The following is a 12,812-nucleotide window of genomic DNA, read 5'->3' as shown; positions in this document are numbered from 1 at the left end:
TACAGACTATTAATACCTTAAGTACAGCACACCACAAGCTGTGTGTGGATCCCTAAGTCCTCCCTTCATTTACAAACTTCTTTGACAACCACCCTCACTTTGTCACTATATTAGAATATTTATAAATAGGGTAAAAGTAGGTTGTAAGCCATCAGCATTAAAATACTTAGTTAAGTATTATTCGATGTCTCATATTTCTTGATACTGCAGCTGCTTTGCATTGTCAGTAATAAGCTACAGCAAATTTATCAAATCCTTCTCATTGAGTCAGGAAGGCAAACCAAGCATATACAAGAAGCAAGCCTGCGTGATACCTTACAAAAGAGAGATCATCAATAACAAGGGAATGGAAGGGGGAAGACAGACACAGTTCTCTACAAGAGAATCAAAACGATGTTCATGCTACCAGAGATGTCAAGTACCAACTATACTTCACCACATCACAATGAAAGAAGTTATTTTGCCAAGGTCAAAGAGCTTTCTCAAGAAGCAGCAGGCAAACTGCTTGGTTAAAATAGAGCAACTGAAATAATCAAGCTAGAAAATGAACTGATCCCACAGTTATTTTATCTTGGGCTCACTTGAAATGCTTACATTGCCTGACAAAGTATCTGCTATAAAACAGCTGCAAAAAAAATTTTAAGCAAAAATACTACATGCTCAAGTCCTAACCACCTGATAACAAAGTCTCTCTTCTGCATTAACATAAATAAATATTCAGGATTTTTCCCAATTTAGTAGGTAATTTAAATAAATCAGACGTTCTTCCTTCTGCTACAAGATTTCATTTTAACAGAAAGTTTCTGTGGTAACATATCCTTCTCTGTTATCTGTCGTCAAAAGTAATGCCAATTTTGAAGACAAGCCCTAAGGCAAGCTCTAAAGACTTTTGTTTAAACTTTATAGTTCTTAATTTTTATTCCCCTTTTAAAGAGACAGCTTACACTTCCTTACACTCTCATACATTTTGCTTGAACAAAGTAAAACCAGCTAACACAAGTTACTTTGCTATCCAAAACCTGTATGCTAATAAGAGAAATTAATACATAACACAAGCTTTGTAGTTTTTGAAAATTGAAACACTTCTACTTACTGCAAATTGCTGAAAAAGCACAAGTATTTGAACAAAAGATTACTTATTTCTCTTATTTTCTCTCCCTGAAGGTGCACAGCTACAGCTGTAACAGAGCAAGCTTTACAACTAATATATTAAAAACAAAGTGGAGGTGTCTAACCACCCTATTCTACACTTCACCACAAAATAGATTTCACAGACCTAAGATAATTTACAAACAGGTTTGAGATATGACAGTTCTCTCAAGTTCTACCACTGTCTAAAATTGATCAGTGAAGACTCACACCTCTACTGAAAGTGAAGGAAGTAGCAGAACCTTTAAAGGTCTTCTCTCACACTGGGCCAACAAACATTCAGAACTTCTAAGCAAGCTAGCTGAAGTTTCCTCTTTCTCAACTACATTACAGTAAAGTACAGAGTCCAGTTTGTTTCCCTGTCCCTACCATCCAGTACAGAACTATTCAAATGAGAATTCTGGTACTAAAAAAATGTTTTGTTTTTAAATATACCTTCTTGCCTTGTCTCTAAAATAAGTATGAGAACTAAGGTTTCCTGTGCCAGTAATGTGATGAAGTCCTCCATCAGATTCAAATATCTTCAAAAGTATAATAACATGCCAGATATGAGATTTATTTAATGTGCATCAATTAATTTCAGACCCTACTATTTCTCATAGTATCCTAGACAAGCACGTGGCTAGACAGAAATATGATGTGATGGACAAACATTAAGCACATCTGCTCAAGCGGTTATTGTAAATGGGGTTACATAAGGCAGGCAGCCAGTCACTAGAGAGGTTCCCTAGTGCACTATTTTAGGGCCAGTTCTTCTCAGTATTTTCATCAATGGGTTAGATACTTAGTAGCAAATCCTGGAAGTATGCAGTCAACACACTAAATCGGCAGGAGCTTGAGACTCACTTGAGGGCAGAGATGCTGACAAATTGAAGGGATGGGTCGTGACCAATTGCATCAATTTCAAGAACAGCAAGTGTCAGAATCTGCATCAGGCACAGGACAGCTCTGAATATATGTAGAGTCTGGGGATGAGAGGCTGGAGCGCAGCCCCACAGAAAGGGATTTTGGGGTTCCAGTGACAACAAGTTGAATCTGAGTCAGCAGTACACACTGGCAGCCCAAAGGGCCAACAATACCCCAGGGTGCCACAGCAGGAGAGGGAAGGGGCTGTCCCACTCCGCTCAGAGCTGGTGCAGCCTCATCTCCAGCACCATGCACAGGATTGCACGCCACTCTATAAGGACGTACAACTATTAGAAGGCGTTCAAAGAAGGACTATAAAGTTACTGAAGGGTCTAGACGACATGGTGTGTGCGGAGTGGCTGAGTCCCCTGGGTTTGTTCAGCTCAGAGCAGAGGAGCTGAGGGGAGGCCTGATGGCAGCTGCAGCTCCTGACAGGGAGCGGAGGGCAGCGCTGAGCTCTGCTCTGTGTGACAGCGACAGGGCCCGAGGGAACGGCACGGAGCTGTGCCAGGGGAGGGGCAGCTGGGGGGTGGGGACAGGGTCTGCACCAGAGGGTGCAGGCACTTCAGGCGCTGAAGCAGGGTACCACAAGGCAGTGGTAACGACTACAACTGCTGGAGTTCAAGGAGCGTTTGGACACCAGTCTCAGACATGGAGTTTGGATTATTGGCAGCTCCTGCGTGGAGCCTGGAGTTGGACTTTGTGATTCCTGTGGATCCCTTGCAACTCAGGGTATCCTATGATTCTATTAATTTTTTTCAACACTTAAGTTAACACATTGTCTGGTAATGACACAGCCCTAAGACCAAATACTACAGTGACTTAGCAAAAACAAATGGAAAAACAAGAAAAACACACCTTCATTTCTACTTATGGCTCCCTAAGATCCCTATGTGAGCATGACACAACTAAAGAGCACTTGCTACCTTTGTTTTGTGTAAGTATTCAGAACGTCAGTAGATTTCCTGAGAGACCACTGTTATAAAAATCACAAATTCTGTTCTCTTTCTGCTTATAAATATGGTTTGCAAGCAACAGCGCTCCTCACATTACAGTGTCACAAAAATCAAACTATCTTTTAGGAGACATTTTAGAAACAGCAAGTTTATAAGAAAGATGAAAATAACTTTCTCACCTTTTTTATCCAAAGAAGTGTATTAAAATCTAAATTACATATACATAAGGAGAGAGAGAGAGAATCAGAAAATCATTAAGGTTGGAAAAGACCTTTAAGATCATCAAGTCCAACCATCTACCTATCATTATTTGGAGGTAAACTACGACCAGGTTCCTCTTCCTTGAAATCCTATACTTGTAGTACCATTCAGTGGAAATCCAGGTAAACACTGATCTCTTGCCCTCTGGAAGGTTCAAAATCCAAAAGCAGAAATGTTAACAGCCGTAACACCATCTTTCACTACAGCATACATAATATATTAAAATCACTGGAATGGTTTTGCATTTTGGAGTCTTCAAAAGGAATCTGAAGAAAAAGAAGTTGTAAAAGATAGCAGTTTTAAAATACCTGAGCAAAATAACACTGGAAACCAATCCTTCAGCTGCTTTGCTTACTTCTACCAAAAAAATAAAGGCAATGATTGTGGAAAAGCTGGTAGCACCATATATAGCATTATTACCAGTCACTGTGTAGCATTACTGCTCATCAACCTTGCACTGTACTAAAAAAGCACGTTATCTGCACAGTTTTCCTATAACATTTCACACATTTAACTCCACTTAAGTGTTGCTATACATTTCAACTCTGCTTACACTTAAAAGCTCCCATAAGTAGTATTTTTTTCCCCACATAGCAAAGCAGCCTCTAGTGTTGACAAAAATTCTCAACAGAAACCAATTTCAGGATTCTACCAGAATAAAAAAGCCAAACTTCTCAGAATTATTCTAGTACAAAAATTATGTTTATATCAAGGCTCAAAGTATAATCTCCCTGGGGCAAAGACCTTAACCTCATACTCACCTGCAAAACACTTAATAGAGTGTCAGCACTATACAAATAATAACCTATAGAAGGTATTAGAGTGACCATGCTAGGCATGGTCTCCTCAATGGGCCTTACCCGACTATACAGGTCACTCTGAAACTAATGTCTTCTAAACTACAACAGATACAAGAAGCACAGTAACACTACTTGATAGAGCGAATTCTTTACCACAAAACAGTCACCACCATTAGCTATGTATTTCACCAGCCATGAACCAGAGCCCACACGCTATCCTCAAAAATCCTGCGCCACTGGTCATGACCATCTCTGCTGAAACACATCACCCACTGCCTCACCATGCTCACATCCATTATTTGGGCTCCATTCAGTAAGCGTAGAATGCCAATGGGATGAGCGCCATTTTTCTACACACAGGAATTCACAAAAACACTTTGCTTCATACTCGTTCCCATGTCAGATGCCATTCTGTCAGACTGCCCCTCTGCTGCCATCTGTCACACAGCAACAACACGGAATGGATATCAGACAGAAGGTTCAACTTCTCCTGCCACACCACCAACATCCACCTCTGACATCATGAGCCAACACTATAAAATGGGAGAAACTACTTTCTGAGCAGCCCTTGTACAAACTGAGTTCAGACTACGAGGGCATAGTCATAAAGCACACATGAATTTGTATCAAATATACACGCAAGCAAACCAGACCAACTGTACTTTCCAAGCATTAACACCGTGAAAAAGAAAACAGCCCTACCAGCACCCAGAAAGTTGTAGAGGGATGATTTAATAAAGCTAAAAAGCTAAATCTTCTAAACATCCAGAAGAGAGAGACTAGATAAAGATGCAAATACTAAGAGGGAAAATACAGCTCCTTGATTTCAGTGAGACCTCTCCATGAAGAGGTAAAAGTTTATCATACAACTGAAAATTAATAGCTTGAAAAATAAAACAGAAATCACTTCTTGTATTACTTAAAGATAAGTACTTGTACTGCTATGCTTGTGGGCACATAATACAAAAAATATAATGAAATGGCCACTTAAGCCTGAACTCTTTCCATTCACGAAATGGTTTCAAGCAAAACACAGACTACATCAACTAAAAGAATGAACAAAATCCTTCTCTGTTCCTTTACATACGGCTCAATTATTCACTCAATTGCCAGACACACTAAAGACTCAATGCAGAAAAGTCCCAGTCACAAGAAATTACTGAAACAGATTCCTATTCATCTCCAAAGTTTATGTATTTTCAAACAGCAAAACTGAAATAAAACATTAAAATATTAGAACAGCAACACCATTCAAAAAAGAATACAAAAATGCTGAAGCTCAATCAACTTTTGATACCCAGATGACACCACACAGAAACAGAACTACTAAGGTGATACTGAGAACACTGTTTAGATGCAAGCCTTTCATTCGTGGTCAAAATAAAAATCTACAGGGAAAAAAAAAAAATCTGGCAATTCTTAGGCACAGTTTCCCAAGCTTAAAATTACTTCTATATCAGCTATAACATGTCATCTTCCAAACATCTTTGCAATGCCCTTACTGAGAGCATTTTATGAGCTCAGTGTTAGTAATACTTCAGCCCTGCAAAAGCTCTGACAAACTTCTGAAAAGGTAATGACTACAATAAATCTGTCACCTTTACCAGACACTGAGTTTATAGCCTACCTAATAATGCTTTAATTATTTCAAGTTTTGCAATTAACCAGGAAAGGAAAGTGGAGTTTTATTTAGTAAAATTACCACTAACTTTTGAATTAAGTTGTTCTGTCCATCTTAATTTTCTTTTAAGCAGTATCAATTCAGTCAAATGCAAACCTGCAAGTAAAATACAATAATCATATATTAATTTCCACATTTAAACTGCACCTACAATGAGAAACATTTAATTACTAGAGGGGGAGATGGCAGCAGGACATCTGACAGTAACATGTAACATTTGTTAGCTAGCCAATATATCTTGGTTTTGAACCCCTCCCAAAGGGGGTTTACTTTTTTTGTTTACATTACAGTTTCAAATCAGATTCATTCCCATTACAAAATAAGAAACTATTCTGAACACAACCTTAACATAACAATGCATTAAAATACCAGATTGCATAGGCAGTAAATAAAGAATTGACTTCCATAGTTAAAAAATAGTGGAAACCTATCAAAAAAGCAAAGCTATACCATTACCTTAATACTGTAAACACGTCTAAAGAAAACTGGAAGACAAGTTACCCAGCAGATTTGTTCAAGTGTAATAGCTCACTTTCAAGTTTAGGAGGTTAACTTACTTACAGATTTTGTCTAGAAGTGGGTATTTTTTAATCTCACAGAAAGAAAAAAAAAAAAAATCACACTCCTACTTACAAATTGCTCTTGCAGTAGTAGGGCATGTATTCTTCAATCTTTAAAAACATTAAAATAATTATAAAAAATGGCAAATAAAAACTAGATTCTGCTAGCTCATTTCAACATTAAAAAAACAACAACTACATTCTCCAGATAGTTAATGTCACTAGTTTAAACATTCTACTGGTAAGGTGTTTAAGCATAATGATGTACTAACACAATACTTGCCTAATCCAAGAGGACCGCACAAGGTGTTAGTTCCACGTGATTTGTATTTTTCCAGTTTGTTTTCCTTGAGATAAAATCCCAAGTTCTTGTTGAAACTACATTCGTAGCTGTTTGACATAGATTTGATCTCACAGGAATCAGCTACCCATCCTTCTTGCTTACAGATTTCAAAATCTACCAAGTCTCTCACTCAAAAAGTTTGTTTTTTCTTTGAAAGCTTCTTCAGTTGTCTATTCCATGAACGTATCACTATGAGAACCATCAGCTCCAAATGAAATAAATACACTTTTTATGTCACAAACTGCAAAGCTAAAAATCCAAATTTCACATCTGAACCGAGGAACACATCTTCATTCCAGGTAACAGAAGCGTCTGTAAACAACAGCTATCTAGATACCGCCATATTGCTTATTGGCAACATTTTTCCAAAATATTAAATAAAATAAAAAAGAAAAAAAAAGGATAAACAGATTTCTGTTAGACTCTTCATTTAGAAAATCGGTTGCACTGCAAAACGACAAAAGGCTACATCAGAAAATCTAAAAAATAATGTAAGGAAAATAATATCTGCCATGAAGCTTTTCAGTAGTGTTCATACAGTGACTCAGGCTGCATCTGACCTGGAGCCAGTCTACAACTCCAGCTGTAGACAGAGCAGTGCTCAGAAAAAGAAAAAAAAACTGCCTAAAAACCTAAAAGCACTTCATCTGGATAGCGAAAGCATTCCAAGCGTGATGAAGTCAGCCACGTATCCATGCTATGCGCACAAGTGTCCGAGGGTGAGATCCTCCGTACTTCCAGGAAAAGAACGCTCAGACTGGGAACTCCCAAACGGCTTCCGCGCCGTCCGCCGGCCGCTTCTGAAGGCTGTTCAGGAGGAAGTACTCGGACAAACGATCCCCATCAGCGCCCGATGATTTTCCGCTTTGACTGGAAGCGGCTGCGGCAGATGGGCTCCCAGCGCTCTTCCTCCCCAACGCCAGCAGCTGAGGCAAAAGACTACGACATCCGGGGCTCCCCGTAACGCTGACCGCCTATAGGAAGAACCAGAGTCATCACTGATCCGTGCTGGATTCAGAACGGGCGCATCTGAAAAGTGCACGCGCACGCGGCCATCAGCGGAGCCCCAACTCGGAGGGCTGAGCGCGGCTCACGCAGCACGCACGGACTGCGGGTATTCGTTTACTAACGCTCCGCAGCCCTCCTGCGAGGCGCGGGCACCTCCTCCGCTCCGAGAAACAGACGCCAGCCCAGGAGGAAGGGGCATTCCTCATTTTATTGGGGACGGACCGAACTCCGGGAGACGCCCGCGAGGAGGCACTGCCCCGAGCGGGGACTCCGCGGTCCCGAGGGAGTGGCGGGGGATTCCCGGCCGCGGCTCAGCCCCGGATCGGGACACTCCAGCTCCGCGAAGCCCTTCGTGGCAGGTAGGAGACAGGACGGGCTACGCGGTTCCCGCGCTCCCTGCAACCGGCCCCCCCTTCCCCGGGTCCCCGCGGCGGGGGAGGGAGCGGGGCGGCCCCGCGCCCCTCGCAGCAGTACCGCCCCGGTCCCTCCGCGCCGCCTCCGCCTCCGCCTCCGCCTCCGCCTCCTCCTCCTCCTCCTTCTTCTTCTCCTTCCCTCCCCGGAGGCTTGCTGCCTGCCCCCGCCACCGGGCCGCCCCGGCCCGACGTCCCGCGCCCTTCGCCCCGAGAGCCGCGGGGCCCCGGACTCGAGCACGCGGCGCTCGCATGCTCGCAGCCACACACACCGCTCGCCTCGCTCCCAAAATGGCGCCGCTCCGAGCCGCAAACGCTCCGCGCGACCAAACCTCGCGAGAGCCGTTCGCGCGACCCCGCGGAAGCCCGGGGCGGGGCTCACCGACCGCCGCCGAGGTGTGCGACCCTACCCCCACCCCGCCGGCGGGAGCTCCCGTGCGGTGACGTCACGGGAACAATCCCGAACGTTCCGCGAGGGGTGGCGGGGAATCCCCTGCGCGCTCCGCGCCATGCTCCGCCCCTTCCCCCCCGCCCGCGGGTGTTCCCGGCGCCGCCGTCACGGCACGGCGTCAAGAGCAGCAGCCGCGATCAGAGCCGTCGCTGAGCGAGGAACAGCAGCTGGAGCTCGGGAGGGTGGGAAGGCACGTCCCGTGGATCGCAGCCGCTCGGCGCCTGCCTTCCCCGGCGGAGCGCGGTGCAGCCCTCGGCGGGGCTGCGCTCAGCGCCTCAGATCGCGCCCAGCAGGTTGGAAATCTCATTGCCATTGCGAGTCAAATCATTTTTCGATTAGTTAAATGAAAAATTGAAAAACTAAATACGCAAAATTGGGCTTAAAGTCGTAAGGAAGGATGCTGGCGAGCGCTTTCAGAGCCTACGCTCGATTCCGTAATTATTTTTATTAGCAGCTTCCTCTACTCGATTCAAGTACTGTAGGAATGCAACTGACGGCCAGCTGAAGGCACGGGGCAGACCACGGGGTTCTGAATGGCACTGCGGACATGTGCGCACTCCCAAAAATAAAATTATTAGAAAGCAAAAATAACTGAGAAAATGGGAAAGTAGAGAGATGCATGAAAATTCTACCCTCAAAAAAACAAAACTTCAGACAGCGTTACAATCTCATTTACCCAACGGTCAGTTCTCATCAGGCTGCCCCAGCTCCAGTTTCCAAGAGCAGAGGTGGAGCATTTCAGTGCCCATCACAACTCCGTGTTGCAATCTTCTTCCTCATCCTTCAAATTGTTCAAACTCTTGACCAGAGCTGCAGGCAGGGTGTGGGAGCATAACCTGTACACCTTAGGGCTCGTGGTGCTGAGTGCTTCAAAAATAATAATATCACAAGAGTTCTAATCAAAGGATTATATTTGAGACCCAAAGAGACATACGATCCTATGAGATGATGGTTAGTGGTAATTAGGAAATCAACCCTGAAGCACTCAGAGGCAATAAAGCACTGTCATTGTGCCCTGGCAATGTGCACTAGAGGCACTACTAATGATCTGAAATGATCTTTCGATTCGTTCAGGTGAGTTATGGCTGAAGTCTTCACTCTGCACAGCATCCTCTGGCTCCACAGCCTGTTACACACTGCAGGTGCCAGGAGAGCGCTGTGACAATCAGCAGGAGACTACAGATCCACCTGTATCGACTGTCACTAATAGGTTTCAGTTTGAGATGCTCATTTGTGAGCCTCCTATTTCCTCCTTGGGACTATATCCACATCAATATCAGTATCCACAACAAAACTCTTGATAGCCATTGGGAGAACAGCCTTCAAACAGTAGTGGAAAATGGGTTTGATTCTTGTCTCTTTTTGTTCCATAGCAGAACACATAATGCCAGTGCGACTTCACATGCAAGCAGATGTCCTGATACATCAATGGCAAAACTCAAACCAGGTTTCTCCTCTTTCAACACGTCAGCCTGCATGTTGTTTCAGTGAAGTCTGCAAGACCATTCCTCAAAGCTGAAGATGAGTTTAACAGAATTATTTGTAAGTCTGTGGATACAGCAGTGTGAATGTTGGTATTTCTGCCATACTCAGTGTAGCTGTACCAGCTGGCTCTCCTGCTATGGGCAGATGTTATACCACCAGATGCATGATTCTACCAATACAGCCAGTCATGGTTCTATGAGGAATAATCAAACTGTACTGATAGAACCCGTATGTATTTCTTCACCAATGAAGAAATCCTGGTGTAAGCATAGTCACAGTTGGTCATGAAGAGCAAGAGGAAAGACAGATGATCACCAGACAGGTAAATTTATCAGCAACATTTTTAGCAATTTCTGTAATAAAATATGTTATTTAATTTTCTGAAGTCAAATTGTACCTGGAAGTATGTATAGCACAGAAGAGGGTACAGCCTCAGAATAGTCATCAGGCCAATATGGTTTTGCACCTGAGAACACTTCAAAGCATCAAAGATAATTTGAATGCAGCATGTGCTTTTATTCTGCTTACCACAGCCAAGGGAGGGCTAAGGAACAGAAATCATAAAGGAGTGGGTGATAACTCAGACCACAAATTTAGGAAGAAATCCATTTTACAGACTTGATGACACTGAATTGCAGGCTTGAGGCTCTCCAGTATCTACTTCATTTTCCAGATCCCTGAAACCAGCTGTACCAGGAGACATTCCCTCATAATGCATGGACTGCTCCCTCCAGTGTTTGTCTCTCTTGCCAACAGCTCTCCACTCCATCCCACTGCTTCCTATTAGCATTTCAGATACTGCATCAACCCATGACAAATATTAAAGAGCCACTGCCTAAACTGATGATCACTTACAGAAAACACATTGTGTGAATTAAAATAACGCAAATAAAAGGAATTTGTAGCTTGGGTTTTTATACAACTTTCCTATTTTTTCGTGTATAAGTATAAATCAGCATTCCAGATCCATCATTACAGCACTGTCGCTTCTGACTATGATACCTCCATGGTTACTCAGAACATCGAAATTAAAACTGCTCTGTGTTACTTGCATTTAGTAAGATCAAACAGATAAAGACCTTCGTGTCATCCAAGCCAAGGGAATCTGCAAAGACTTACACAGAGTGGGAGGCAAATCTGGTGCTGTCTGCACACAAACATAATGCACCGTACTAGCAAAGCATCTTGCTTCAAGCAATAGACATTCAATATCAGACACTAAAAGTTAAAGAATTAAAGACTTAATTTTAGTGAAAACAGTTTCTGAAAGTAGGTAAGCTGAACAGAACCCTTCTGTTGTGGAAACCACTGTAGGTAGTTATGATGACATTTAAGATGTAAATGAAGAGAGAGAGTGATGGAGAGAGAAAAAAAAGAAAGAGCAGAATCTCTGTATGAACAATTCTCTTTTGTTGAGCAAACTGACAGAATAATAAAATCATTAAGGTTGAAAAAGACCCCTAAGATCATCAATTCCAGTCATCAACCCATCCCCACCATGCCCACGGACCATGTATGTCAGTGCCACATCTATGTGATTCTTGAATGAGTCCACCACCTGCCTGGGCAGCCTGTGCTACCACCTCACCACTCTTTCTAAGAAAAGATTTCTCCTAATATCCAACCTCAAACTTGGAATGGTAGGCCCAGATTTTAAACATAGACACTTACACATGTTTGTAAACCTAAATGCTAATACAAGCAAAGGATATCTTAACTAATCTGGAATTCTGACAGTGGCTGAGTTTTGAGAACAAAGCTAAGAATTGCTGGTTTTGAATGGCTGAGGTACTTCTGGTAATATGATGAGTGAAAAAATGCATTTAACACTTCCATTCAAAATTAATATTCTCAATACTATATGTAATTTAAGGTTCAGATTGGTGTAGATCAAACGACATACTCAGAGATAAGTGAAGAGATAGGGAATGTAGGTTAACACCACGATTAGGTATTGTCCTTATTGGTGTGTAAAAGTATTCAGTAAAAACAATGAATCAGAAATCTGCTAGAAATGCTCAGAAATGAAAACAGAAAAAATTGAATTTTCACCGCGTAACAGCCACTCGTACCTAAATACACGTGTACAGGTCTTTTTAATTCTCATTTTAGCTCAATTTAATATGAAAAAAAATTGTTACAAATTTAAAACTAAATCACTTGCTCACAAATTTTATTGCTGGGATGAAATATGAGACCAGAAGTTTAACAGCATATTTTGGCAAGCACTTGAAATGTCTTTGCTTTTAGTTTGCTCTGAGTGTAGAACACAAGATATGAAACAAGATATGAAACAAGATAAGAAAACATGCATTCAAAAACTTGATATGGCAAATAATAAGAAGAAAGCATGAAAATATATTTTGTTATTTACTATTACATATTTTATTGTCACTCCAATATGTACAAAATAATTAACTTTGTACTAAAAACTCAGTGTGCCAAATACACAATCAATCTCAACCAAAGAATTAGACAGATGGATAAAATAAAATATTAATGTAACAGGTTTAAAACCTTAGTAATACAGATTCGACCCAGGAAGTTTCAGATGCAGTGAGCCTAAGATTTAAAAGCTAGACAGAAAATTTCTGCCTGATATCAGTAGCAAAACCTTGTCCTAATGTGTATTTTTCTCAACAGGAGAGTAAATGAGATTCCAAGCTCAGCAAGAATTTGTCATGACAAACACAGCTCAATGAACAGTGTTTGTTTCCAATATTTAAATATCTTTCAGGTGCATGTTCACAATAGTAAACATGTTAACGAACAAAATAAAAAAAATTTAAGCACGATACAAAC

The 12,812-nt window shown here is 41.9% G+C and overlaps 2 protein-coding genes across 3 annotated transcripts in view; one reads left to right on the top strand and one right to left on the bottom strand.

The window, feature by feature from the left end:
* The window catches only part of GPBP1 (GC-rich promoter binding protein 1), a 40,482-nt gene extending 31,997 nt beyond the window's left edge, over positions 1-8,485 (bottom strand). The window contains exons 1-3 of one of the 2 annotated variants that reach the window (XM_085212540.1): positions 8,347-8,485; positions 6,597-7,630; positions 5,782-5,849 (exon numbers count right to left, since the gene is read on the bottom strand). The gene's annotated coding sequence lies outside the window, so the exon portion shown is untranslated. The remainder of the gene's footprint in view (positions 1-5,781; positions 5,850-6,596; positions 7,631-8,346) is intronic. The other variant, XM_085212542.1, reaches the window with a different exon arrangement.
* A 1,581-nt stretch (positions 8,486-10,066) lies between these two features.
* MIER3 (MIER family member 3) overlaps positions 10,067-12,812 on the top strand; it is a 33,850-nt gene continuing 31,104 nt past the window's right edge. Inside the window, exon 1 of the mRNA XM_019610402.3 lies at positions 10,067-10,332. The gene's annotated coding sequence lies outside the window, so the exon portion shown is untranslated. The remainder of the gene's footprint in view (positions 10,333-12,812) is intronic.

This window comes from Meleagris gallopavo, chromosome Z, assembly GCF_905368555.1.
Source record: "Meleagris gallopavo chromosome Z, MGAL_WU_HG_1.1, whole genome shotgun sequence".
NCBI lineage: Eukaryota > Metazoa > Chordata > Aves > Galliformes > Phasianidae > Meleagris > Meleagris gallopavo.
Note: the sequence above shows the minus strand (reverse complement) of the source record. Positions and strands in the feature narration are given on the sequence as shown.